Genomic DNA, 13071 nt, shown 5'->3' on the forward strand with positions numbered 1-13071 from the left:
GGGGGAATCTCCTCTGAATGGAAAGAAAAGCCGCCCTCGCCCCCAGAAACCATCTCAGCCCCTCCCCCGAGGCCAGGGGATCTCCAGGGGTGCCCCGGGGAGTCCGGTGGGACCGTGTTCCCCCACCAGGGCATGGGGTGAGGGGTGGCTGGGGCAGCTCGTGGTGGGAGAAACTTTAAAAGGGGTGTGAGAACCTGCTGAGGGAGCCTGGTCTGGGCAGGGCACAGGCAGGAGGCTCTGGAAAAGGGGATGGGGACAGGGGGAAGGTGAGGAGGGAAGGAGGGAGATGGAAAGTGAGAGATGGAGGAAAGGAGACAGCTGTCACTGGAGTTAGACATGGAGCAGGAGACAGGGACAGGAGCCTTGCCCACAGAGGCGGTCCAAGATGCCAAATGGGGCATCTGGCACCTTCACAGGTGAAAACAGCAGGGCCTGAGGGCAGCTGAGGGTAAATATTGTCCATGGAGAAGGAAGGGGGCAGCACCCAGGACTGCCAGGAAAAGTCCCAAAGCAGGGGTGGGTGCCCCACGGTGAGGAAGGGACAGGAGGAGGTGGAAAGGTTTTGCCTGGCTGAGTTGGAGTTTTGGATGTCACTGGGATGGGAATGTGCCATTCTTGGGGCACTTTTCCTGATTGTTCAAGCTCGGGGAATCCGTCCTTTCCGTGGGAGAGGATCGGGAAGTTTCAGTGCCCTGAAGTGGAGCTGATGCAAGCGCTGGGGCGCTGGGGCCACGGCGGCCTTCGTGCCTTTGCTTCAGGGGGAAGGAGAGGACACGTGGTGCCTCTTTGGACCCAACGGGGGATTTCCCTTCCCTCCCCAGATTTCTCCCCTTAGTGGGTTTTGTGATCTAATGTCAAGTTTCAGCTTCATTTGAGGAGTAATAGAAACCTCACAGTGAGGTGAGTCCCTGCTGCAGGCACTGTCCCCATCCATGGCAGAGGTTCCCAGATCCTGGTGACAGCTCTGCTGAAGGAGGAGAGGGCTCAGCCAGGAGAGAGGAGCCCAATTTTCCATCTCAGCCCCATTTTCCATCCTCCTTTCTCGTGATCTCAGCCCAGGGGTGGTTTGGGCACCGCCTGCCCCGTCTGCTTTCCCACTGCTGGATCCAGCCCTGCTGGCACTGGGAACATCCACTTTGTCCTGTTCCACACTGCCCCATGTCCTCGTCCCACTGCGTGTGACTGGCATGGATGGAATCCTGGAATATCCCGAGTTAGAAGGGACCCACAGGGATCATTGATCCAGCCCCTGGCCCTGCAGAGACGCCCCAACAACCCCAGCCTGGGCATCCCTGAGAGCGCTGTCCAAACGCTCCTGCAGCTCTGGCAGCCTCGGGGCCGGGCCCATTCCCTGGGGAGCCTGGGCAGTGCCCAGCAGCCTCGGGGGGAAGAACCTTCAGTGCTGAAAACTCCCCCGGTGTGACCCCTGAGTGACCTAAATTCACGGCTCCTCTCCCCAGTGTGGGGCTCAGGGCTGGCTGTGCCTCTCCTGAGGACACAACCCCACATCACCTCATCCCAGAGGGTGCTGGGGGCTGCAGCCGCAGGACAGCCCCGATTCCAGCCCTCTCTGCCGGGAAGGGCCGGGCACAGGGATGCTGTGGGTGTTCCAGCTCTTGCCCATCCTCACCACAGCTGCAGATGTGTCTCTGCCGTGTCCTCCCACCATGGCACCGCTCCTCTCTCACTTCCCCAGGCTGAGATCTTGCGTGGGGGGAACCAACCTCAGCAATCCTGGGAAAACCAGGGCCCGGGAGCTCCCATCACTGGGAGAGGAAGGAGCAGCAGGAGCTCCTGGCAGGGCTGAGCTGCCGTGGCCAAGGGGAGCGGAGCAGCCTCCCCGAGCTGTGCCGTGCCCCCAGGGCAGGCAATGGGGCTGCTGCCAGGGCCGTGGCACAGGGCAGTGGGGCAGCAGCCTGGCCCTGCGTGTCTGTTCCCTGGCTGAAGCTGTCGGGTCCCCTCCCTGGCATTTTGCAGAGTGCTGCCCCTCCCCTACGTTCAGGGTTTTGGGGATGAGGGGGGCACAGAGGGGACATGGGATGGAATCCAAAGGTGGGGCAAGGGACACTGAAGGAGGAAGAGGAGGAGGCTGAAGAGATGCTCAGCCCTGGGCATGCGAAAGGACACAGCAGCACATCCCTTCTGCCCCCAGCTGTGGCCAGGAGTTTGTCAGTGGGGGGGTCAGGAGGGGCCATGGGCACCCCAGGGCTGGGCTTTGGGCTGCACCCAAGGCTCAGGGGACGTTTGGGACAGAGGAGGGTGCTGTGGCCCTGGCCACGGGCTGGTGGGTTCCCAGCAGCCCTGCCAAAGGCTGGGGACACCCGATGGCCCCGTTGCACCGTGACCCTCAGCCTGTGTCCCCACAGGGCCCTGGCACCCCCGGCCTGGCAGTGGGGAGCCCCGGGCTGCAGGGAGGTGGGCTGGGGGAGGGTGCAGGAAGCAGATTAACGGCAGCCACTCGTGAAATGTAGGGCAGCCCCATCTGTGAGGCGGCTCCGTTCGAATCCGGCTGCGATACCTCCCCCACCCCCTGCAGCCCCTCCCCACCCTGCTCCCTGCAAACCCACATCCGGGGGGGCTGTGGGAGCACCCTCCGAGGGGGAGAGGAGGCCGTGGGGTTTCAAAGGGGCTTTTGCCTTTGTTAAACCCTGGATGTGCCTCTCATTCCCACAGGCGGCCCCTGGCCTGGGTGCCCCGCTCGCCTTCAGCCCAGGATTTTCACACCCAGGAGTTTTTCCTCTTTGGAGGGCTCCCAAAAGCTCCAGCTCAAGGATTCAGGGGGTTTCATGACAGTTTTATTTAAAATCAGGAGCTTAAGGAAGAAAAAAGTACATTTGGAGATGGGAGAGGAAGGGGCAGGAGGGTGACTCTGGCTGCCCACGCGCGTGGCCGAGACCCAGCACTGCCATTCCTGGACTGGCCTTTGGAGCTGCTTCCAAAGCTTTCCATGCCTGGCAGCACTGGAGAATGCGCAGGAGCTGCTGGGGACAGATCTGCCAGCCCTGCCAGCCCCAGGAGGTGCCAGGGATGCCACTGGCTGGAGCAGGGGAGAACTGGGACAGGCTGGGAGCTGCCCTGACAGCCCAGCCCCTCCCCAGCCCCAGGGAAAGCCCTCAACCCCTCGCTGAAACTGTGAAATACAAAAGTCCCGCCTGCTCCGGGAGCCGTCCCTCTCTCACAGAGCACCTTGCTCAGATTTTGAGCAAAACCAGGCAAAAAGCAGCTTGGAACCCCCTGGCCCTGCCATCAGCTCTGCTCGACACTTGGCACTGTGGGAAAAGGTGCCAGTTTATCGCACCAGGAGATGAGTGAAGGGACAAAAATCTGCCTAAAATGAAAATAAACACCTGGATGTTGCCCAGAGATGCACAGAGTGCTCAGAGAAGCTGCGGCTGCCCCATCCCTGGAAGTGTTGGAGAGGTTGGACGGGGCTTGGAGCAACTTGGGACAGTGGAAGATGTCAGGGGTGGGACTGGATGGGATTTAATGTCCCTTCCAGCCCAAACCAGTCTGGGGTTCTGTGTGTGTAACCTGGGGCTGCGGGGACACGTTCACCTGCTGGGGTTTGCAGTGACCTCGGTTTACCTTGGCAGCCTCAGACACCTTATCTTATCTTATCTCTGCATCGAGCTGTGCTGCAGCGAGGCGAGTGCCAAGAGCCTCGACTTCCCCTCCTGCTGCCTGCCAGGGTAGCCGCAGCACCCCTGGGACACCCAAATCACCCCTGTAGGACACCCAAATCACCCCTGTGGGGCACCCACACCACTCCTGCCAGGACATCCACACCACTCCTGCCAGGACACCCACAGCACCCCTGTGGGGCACCCACATCACTCAGGCACAGCCCCGTGAGCTCATCACAGGAATGGGACACACGTGGGGGGAGCATCTGCTCCGTACAGCACAACAGGGAGCGCTCCCAGCACTCCAATCCCTCCTCCAGCCCCCAGCACCCCAGGAAGGAGAGGCTGAGCTGCCTGGCACCATCCTTGCCTCTGTTTCCCTGCATTTCTCTGGTTTCTGGCCGTGCTGGGGCTCTGCAGGTGCCCAGGCCCTGTGGGTGCCGTGCTGTGGGGCAGCCAGGGTGGGCTGTGGGGCACAGCCGGGTGTTCAGCCCTAATCCTGCCCCCACACACACTTCCAGAATAAAGCCCTGGTGCAAAAGGCTTCAGCTGCTCCAAGCTGCTCCTCGGCAGGACGTCACTGCGATCCAGATCTTGCTGTTTTCCTTGCCTGGTAGTTTATAAACCCAAATATTGGCATGGTTTTCCCCAGAACAGTGGAAGGAGACAGGGATGGGGTGCTCAGGAAAGGAATCTGTGAGCCCTCCACCCCACAAGCCGTGCAAGGAGGGTGGGGGGTCACTGCACGGGATATTTGCCGTTTTCCCGGGTGCAGCCGGAGCTGGGCAGGGGGACCTGCACCCCCAGCCCTGCCTCCGCTGCCTCTGCGGTTCCAGGGCCCCCCGGGGCAGGGTGACAGCGACATGCAGAAGGCAGGATGTCACCTCAAACCTCAAGAGGAGCTGCTGCCGAGGGGGAGGGTGGCCGGGATGCTGGAGGGGGTTTCGAGGCACCCAATGTAAACACGGGCGCTCCTCTCCCAGCCGGCTCCTTCCACAGCCCTCCCGTCGTGCTGAACATCTCTTGTGTCCCCGCCGGGACAGGGAATGGCCGGCGGGGTGGGGACACGACCCTTTGCAGGGCTGTGTTGGGTCCGTGACTGGAGAAAGTGCCCTGATGCCCTCAGGGGTCCTTCTGGGGTGGTGGCATGAAGGTGTCCCCCTCTCTCGGGTCTGCACAGCACCCCGACCCCTCGAATCCACCGGGAGATGGATTTGGCAGCTTTGGAACAAGGGGTGGGGACCCTGCAGCCCCCTAAGGTCATGGGGGAGGGGGCTCTGTCCTCAGGCCGGGGAGGTAAATGGGGCAGGTCTGCCCTCAACCCTCTCTGTCTCTGGGCTCCTCAAGAGCTGGTTTGAAACCAATTTACTGCCCATCACCACCACAAATCCCTTCTGCTCACCCATAATCCACGAGTTCCTCCCCAGCCCACCTGGGGCACAGGAACCCTGAAAGCTGGACCCGGGACCCTCAACCACATCAGGCTCTGTGACCCCTGGGTGTGGGGCTGGGATCCAGCAAGGAGGGGGGCCATGAGCCGTTCCTAAATTCCTAAAACACCCCCAGAGCCCTGCTGGCACCCCCTGATCCTAATGGGGCTCAGGAGGGTGCTGGGGAGGGGACAGCCGGGGGTGGCAGCGCCCGCTGTGGTCCCACAGCTCCGATGCTCCTCGGTGGAGGTGGCACCCACCTGTGAGGTGCCCCCTGAGCACCCACCTGCCCAGGGATGGGGCATCCTGGCTTTGAGCTTCCCTTGGGAAGAGGCAGCGATTTCCCCCTGCTCCACACCGAGAGGAGAGCACGGGGAGGAGGAATCGGGGTACCCCCATCCTGCCCCCCTCCCCGCCCCCCGTGCCCCGGCTCCAGCGGGAGGGGAAGGTTTGCGGCTCCGCAGGTGCGCGGTGGGGCTGGGTGGGGGGAGAGGGGTGGGGGGCACGGGGACCAAGGGGTGACAAGGCTCAGCCACCCCGTGTGGCTGTGCGTGAGGATGATCCTGTTGGGGACAGCTCCGCCTGCCCCATGTCCCCTGCCCCCCGAATCCCGTGCAGGGCAGGGAGGGCCGATCCCTCTGAGTGAGCCAAGGCGATGCCCCAGGACGGGGATGAGCTCAGCTCCGGCTCCCTGGATCCTCAACCAGCCAGCGAGGCTCCAGCCTCCGGCCGCAGCCGCCCGGCCACCCTCGGCCCCACGGCATGGGGCAGGGGGACCACGGGAGGGGGTCCCGAGCCTGCGACCAACAACTTGTGCGGCTTTGAAAGCAAAGAAAGAGCTCTGCATCTCCAGGAGCAGCTGCTGCTGTTTGCCCGTCTCCTTCCCTGCTTTTATTCCCTTTTTTCTTTAATCGTCTCCCCTCGCCTCGACCGTACCGACGCTAAGATGGAGCCGCTTCCCTCCCACCCACCGCAGCTCCCTGCGCCTCCCCCAGCCCGCTCCTCACCTCGGGGGTGACAATGACAGCTGCAAGGGTGGCGGGTGTCCCTTCCCCCTCCCCCGCACCCTTTCCCGTCCCCCTCCTGTCCCCAGCCCCCCGCCGGTGCCGAGCCCCCCGAGCCGGGCGGCCCCGCAGCCTTTTGCCGTGACATTTGAAAAATGCCAGGCTGAGCCGGAGCCGGCAGCTGCAGGGTGGCACGCGGCCAACTATTTCGTTTTGGGTGGGTTTCAGTTTGTTTTCCGTGGCGGGCGCCGCTGGCGGGAATGAAAGGGGAAGGCTGAGCCCCAGCCCTCGCCCGCCAGGTCTGGGGGCTGCCCGGGGGCACCCACGGGTGGCTCAGGGGACGGGGCTGACCCCGCAGATGGACCCTGACCCCATGGCCAAGGACTGGTGGCTCTGGGGCTGGGGCATCACCTGCGTGGCTCAGAGGTCTGGCTGGCAGCACCCCAGATCCTGGGCATACCCATGGGTCGTCCCCCGAGCTTGGAGCTGCCGCCTTCCTGGTGTCCAAGTGTCCCCTGTGTCCCCAGTGCCAGCCCTGGCCGGGTCCTGGCCCCCAGTGCACTCATGGGGCGGGAAGAGAGGAATGCACCAGGTGATGATCCAGCTCTCACGGGAGCAGGACGAGAGGATCCTGGTGCGTTCAGACCCCGGCTCCTTGCAGAGACGTGTCACTGGCCAGCCCAGGGTGTCACTGGCCAGCCCAGGGTGTCCCTGGGAGAGCCCCACCACATTGGGACCCCGCAGGGAAGAGTCACCTCCCGGCTTGGGTGTCCCCAGTCCCTCTGTGGCTCCTGGGGAACCGGCATGGCCCTGGCACAGGTCTCGTTGGGGATTTGCCGGGGGCTGTGGCACGGAGGGAAGGGAAGGAAGGAATTGTTTTTCCCCTGCCCTGTTGCAGGTACCCAAGTCCCCGGCGGCTGCTGTGCCTCGGTGACGGGCGGTGCCAGTCGGGATGGCACAAGGGACGGACACCTCCTCAGTGCCCTGCGCCCTCCTCGGCTGGGGCAGGGGACAGCAGCCGGCGGCAAGGACACCACTTGGATATTCATATTTTTTATTCATGTAAGCACCATAAATCTGCCTGGCTGCTCTTTCCCTGACAATAGAATTCATTATGATGGAAATAGCCTCCGGAGGACTGCAGCTTAATTACCTCCTCATTTGCATTTTTGCATATTAATGACTGCAGAGCTGCTAATTTTGCGGCATTATTTTAAAGGCAAAGCAGCCCCGCTCCTCCGTTGTCTCTCCTGCCATTTTCTGTTCCCTCACTTTCTCCCCGTCAGGGCCGGAGGCGGCTCAGCCCGGGCTGGGCGGGTGCCCCTGGCGCGATGGCCCCGCTCTGTCCCAGTGCCACCCTCGGGAATTCCAGCCCTTCCTCACGGCGCCTCGGTCACCCCTTTGGGCCACCCAGCCCCGTGGGTGGGGTGTCCCTCGGGTGGGATGCCAGGTGCCCGTGCAGGGAGTCCTCAGGATGTCCCCGGGTCCTTGGCGAGCGTTGGGGGCGGCGTGGCCGCCTGCGTCCCCCGCGCTCCCGCCCATTGTTCTGGTGGCGGTTTTTGGGCAGCGGTGTCACCGCCTGTTACTTCCACTCCACGGCTCCAACCGCAGCGCTCCGGGCAGAGCGGGGGGAGTTTGCCTCGCTCGGTCCCCAGCCCCGCGCATCCCTGTTCCCGCTGGCACCGGGCGGGATGTGCAGGTGTCGCTTCCCGAAATATCTGATGGCAACAGGGAGGCTTCGGGGGATGAGGGATGCTGAGCCCTCTCCTGCCTCTCCACGCGGTGTTTTGTCCCTGCTCCAGCTGCCCCTCTGTCACTGTCCCGGGCTGCGTCCAGGGGCCCATCCCGGCTGTCGGGATCCGGCTGAACCCCAGCGGGTCCCCAGATGTGCCCCGACCCCAGCCCGTGGCGGGGGTGGGGCTCCGCTCCCTTCCCTCGGCTCACCGGCGTCAGAGGGGCAGAAGCAGAACCAGGAATTTCCCGTCCCCGGCCGAAGCCCGAGATGTGGCCGCGTGTCCCGACCGTCGGGTGACCCAGGTGCCACCGAGCCGGGGCTGCCCAGCGCGACTCAGCCTGGCCGGTGCCACCAAGGGCGGGTGCGGAGAGGGGCTGGGGGTGTGACCCCCCTGCGCAATGCTGAGCACCAGCCCAGCGTCAGGAGGCGGCAGGGACGGGGCTGGGGACAGGGACAAAGACAGGGCAGGGGCTGGACATAGGGACAGGGCTGAGGACAGGGCTGCAGACAGGAACAGGGCTGGAGACGGGACTGGGGACAGGGGAAGGGACGGAAGTGGGCTCAGGGACGGGGACAGGACAGGGATAGGGCTGGGAACAGGCTTGGAGATGGGGCTGGGGACAGGGACAGGGCTGGGGCTGGGACTGGGCACAGGGATAGGGCTGGAAACAGGGACAGGGCTGGAAACAGAGCTGGGGACGGGGCTGGGGACCGGAACAGGGATCGGGTGGGAGCTGAAAACAGGGACGGGTTCAGGACAGGGCGCAGGGACAGAGCCGGGGTCGGGTACAGGGCTGGGGACAGGGACGGGACAGAATCGTGTCTGGCGACGGAGACAGGGACACGGGCACGGCTGGGGGATAGAGCAGGGCTGGTGACAGGGACAGGGACGGTTACAGAATGGGGACGGGAACGGGACACAGGGACAGACACACAGACACAGGAACCGGGACACAGGTTCGGACACAGGGAGAGACAGGGACAGACACACGGACCGGAGACAGGGACAGGATAGGGACGGACACAGGGACAGGCACAGGGACAGGACAGGGACGGACGCAGGGACAGGACAGGGACAGGCACAGGGACAGGACAGGGATGGGCACAGGGACAGGACAGGGACGGACACAGGGACAGGACAGGGACAGGCACAGGGACAGGACAGGACAGGGACGGACACAGGGACAGGACAGGGATGGGCACAGGGACAGGACAAGGACGGACGCAGGGACAGGACAGGGATGGACACAGGGACGGGACAGGGACAGGACAGGACAGGGACGGACACAGGGACAGAACAGGGACGGACGCAGGGACAGGACAGGGACGGGACACAGGGACAGGCACAGGGACAGGACAGGGAGGGACGCAGGGACAGGACAGGGACGGACGCAGGGACAGGACAGGGACGGGCACAGGGACAGGACAGGACAGGGATGGGCACAGGGACAGGACAGGACAGGGACGGGCACAGGGACAGGACAGGACAGGGATGGGCACAGGGACAGGACAGGACAGGGAGGGACGCAGGGACTGGACAGGGAGGGACGCAGGGACTGGACAGGGACGGACGCAGAGACAGTACAGGGACGGACACAGGGACAGGACAGGGACAGGGACGGGCACAGGGACAGAACAGGGACAGGACAGGGACAGGCACAGGGACAGGACAGGGACGGATGCAGGGACCGGACACAGTCGGGGCTGGTCCCGCTCCGGTCCCGCCGCCGCCGGGGAGGGCTCGTGGCGTCACCTGGCGGCCTCTGCGGGCACTGCAGGGCCGCGGGTCCGGGGCTCGGGGGGACCCGGTGGGACCGGCAGGACCGGGAGGGACACAGGGAACCCCGGCGGTGACCCGCGGGTCCCGCACGGAGCATCCCCCGAGGGCGGGCTGCGTGGCTTTAACCCCAGACCCGCCCGCAGCTGCTCCCATCCCCTTCACCCCGGGGACCTGACCCCGCCGTGTTCCCCCCGGGGGACGGCAGTGGCCCCACGCGGGATCCTGGGGACGGGGCGGAGGCGGCTCCGGGACCTCCAGGAGAGGGGACAAGGGGGCAGCGCGGGGACGGCGCAGCCGGGAGGGGCGGGATCTGCCCGCTAGAGGGCAGCGGAGCCCAGGAATTGGGGTCCCGGGGCAGGACCCTCATCCTGCACCCCTCACCTTGTACCCCTGCCCTTGTACCGCTCACCCTGCACCTCTCACCCCACCCCGGCCCTGCCCCCACAACCCCTCACATTTCACCCCTCCATCCTGACCTTCCCTCCGCACCCTTCATCCTCCACCCCACCACTCCTCACCCTGCCCCTTGCCCACACCCCACAACCTCTCACACTGCACCCCTGCACCCCCATCCTGCCCTGCACCCCTCCACCTTTCACCCTGCACTCCCCACCCAAACCTCCACCCTTGACCTCTCCCCGCTTCCACCGCTCTCCACACCCCCTGCCTGCCCTTCCCTCTCCCCAGCCTTTCTTCCCTCTCCCCACCGGCTCCCACCACTCCTGGGTTCCTCCTGTGCCACCCGGCGCCCCTCTATGCCTCAGTTTCCCCAGAGAACACACCACGCCCAGCCTCACAGGTGATCTGGCACCCCCTGGCACCCCTTGGAAGGGACCTGCCCCCGGGTCCCACCCGGGCTGGGAATTTAACCCTCACCCTCCCCAAACCAGCAGCATCCCACTAACGCAGCAGCCTTGACACTCTGACCTGCCCCGGCAGCCCCCTGCATCCCAGAGCCCCCCATCCATCCCTAGGGGCCACTGGTGTCACCGTGGCAACCAGTGATGGTCAGCAGCCGGTGACCTGGGTGCCCTGGAGGGAGCCCAGGCCCTGGCTGGGGTCAGCGGGGTCAATCAATCTCATTGCTATGCACAGGGCCCTTCGTTACCTCCATAACGAGTGCCAGGGCTGGCAGGCCTGGGAAAGGCAGGGGAAAAGGGATTAAACAGGGGGGAAATGATAGAAAAGCAACTCAGAGTTTTGTTCCCAAAGCCTGTGCCAACGTCCCCCAAGATGGGTCCCTCCAGGGCTCTGCAGGGACCTCAGGACAGGGGGATGTGCTATGGTGGGGGTCTCTGGGCAGGGTGGGGGTCTGGGTGCTCAAGGTTGGGCGGAGGGGCTTCCAATTCCCAAATCCCGCTGCCCATGGGGGTGACCCCCACTCCCACCAACCTTCCCACAACCTGCCAGACGATGTCAGGAAGGGGTGGGGGGCCAGGGGGCTTTGCTGCACCCCAGCAGCCTCATCCTGCCCTGGAGGGGAGGGGGGCAGAGAGCCCTGCGGCCCCCCAAAATGGGGAAGCCTCCTGGGAGGGCTCGGGGGGCTCTGCTTGCTGAACAGGGGAGCTGATGGCAACCTTCCTCCATCCCCCCTGCTCTGAGCCTGCCTCACCTTCCTCCACCCCCCCTTTGCTCTGAGCCTTCCTCACCCTCCTGGCACCCCTGGTCCGGGCTGGAGCCGCGGCTGCGGCCCCTCCTGGCCTGGCTGAGGCCCAGCAGACTCATCTCCCAGTGGATCCCTGCCCGCAGCTCCTGCCGGGCACTGCTGGGTTCGATCCGCGGCCGCCGGCCCCGGGCTGTGCTGGGACGGGGCCGGGCAGCAGAGCCCCTCCCGGGCAGGGGGAGGGGGTGAGGCACCGAAATCTTCCCCCAGCGGGAACACCCCGGGCTGGCAGGGCAGAGCGGGACACCCCTCAGGCTGTCCGGGAACCCCGACTTCCCGTGCAATTTCCATCTCGGGATGCTCCGTGGCTCAGGAGGGCAGCCGCCTCGGCGTGCAGCCACCCGCAGACGAGGTCCCATCCCAAAAAGCCACCAGGTCCCAGCAGAGGCTGCTCAGGACCTTCACTGCCACCTCCTGTCCCCCAAATCGACCCCCCGAGGGACAGCCGGCGCTGGGGCATGGCTTTGGGGTGGGAGCAGCGGCTGTCCCCGTAACTCTGCCGCTGCTCCCCGAGCCCCGCACTTCCCCCAGCGCTGCTCGGGAGCTGGAGCCTGCGGAGCACAGACTCGGTGTCTCCAGCACAACCACACTGCCCCGGGGAGGGGAGGGGGCTGCTCGGAAGAGGCTTCCCCCGCCACGCAGGGCACTGCCGGCATTTACCGGTACTGGGCTGCCAGCACCGTCTCGGGGCCTTCCCCGTTCCCCCAGTTTCTCCCCGGTGAGGCAGCGGCTTCCAGCCCGCTGGGGTCCCGTTTCCTCGGTGCGGTGACACCCCAGTCCCTCGATGCCCCCGGGGTCCCCCCGCCCTGACGAACGCGCGCCCAGGGGGGCACCGGCCGCTCCTTTTCCCCCCGGACACGGCCCCAAGTTCCCATTTTGGCTCCAGCCCTGGTGGGCACCCCGGGGACCCCCCCAGGACCAGCGGTGCCGGGATGCTCCCGTTCCTGCTCCCCGCACCCCCCGCATCCTGCCCGGAGCCGCACGTGGCCGGGCCTGACGGCGGATTGCAGCTGACGGCTGGAAGATGGATTTATTGCAATGATGCAAAAATTAGTTTATAGAATATATATAAATAAAGATTTCCTTCCTTGATGGGCAAACTCAGCACAGCAGCAGCTCTTCTGGCAGGATTTATTAATCACCCCGGCGCTGCCTGTGCGGTGGTAACAGTTTCCCAGGGCAAACTGGGCTGGCGGTGCTCTGAGAGGGGGCAAAACCCCCTCAATTTTAGCTTCTCCTTGGTCCAGAACCAGTTATTGCTGCCGTGGACAGGCCTGGCAGAACAGGGCATCCCCTAACCCTGAAACTGGCTGGAAGGGGAACATCCCTCCAGCTTCCTTGGGCACCCAGTGACAGGACAAGGGGGAAAGGCTTTAAGCTGAAGGGAAGTAGAATTAAATGGGATCTTGGGCAGGAATTGTTCCCTGGGAGGGTGGTGAGGCCCTGGCACAGGGTGCCCAGAGCAGCTGGGGCTGCCCCTGGATCCCTGGCAGTGGCCAAGGCCAGGCTGGACATTGGGGCTGGGAGCAGCCTGGGACAGTGGAAGGGGTGGAACGAGAAGGGCTTTAACCCATCAACCCCGGGCACCCAAATAACGCTGGAATTCCGAGATTTGCCCTGCTGGTTAAACATGGGGAAACTGAGGCACGGCTGCAGCGTGACTTGGCTGAAGCTGAGGAGAACCAAAGGGAGGACGCTGGAGCCTGCGCTGGCTGGAGCATCAGAGGGGGCTGAGCTTCCTCTTGGGTCTGGGGGGAGGAGGCAGCGATCCCGGCGGGACCCTCCCCTGCCCCTGCCCGAGGTGAAACACCCCTTCCCGGCAGGAAACCCCCCGAG

This window comes from Corvus hawaiiensis, chromosome 28 (assembly GCF_020740725.1).
Source record: "Corvus hawaiiensis isolate bCorHaw1 chromosome 28, bCorHaw1.pri.cur, whole genome shotgun sequence".
Classification (NCBI taxonomy): Eukaryota; Metazoa; Chordata; class Aves; order Passeriformes; family Corvidae; genus Corvus; species Corvus hawaiiensis.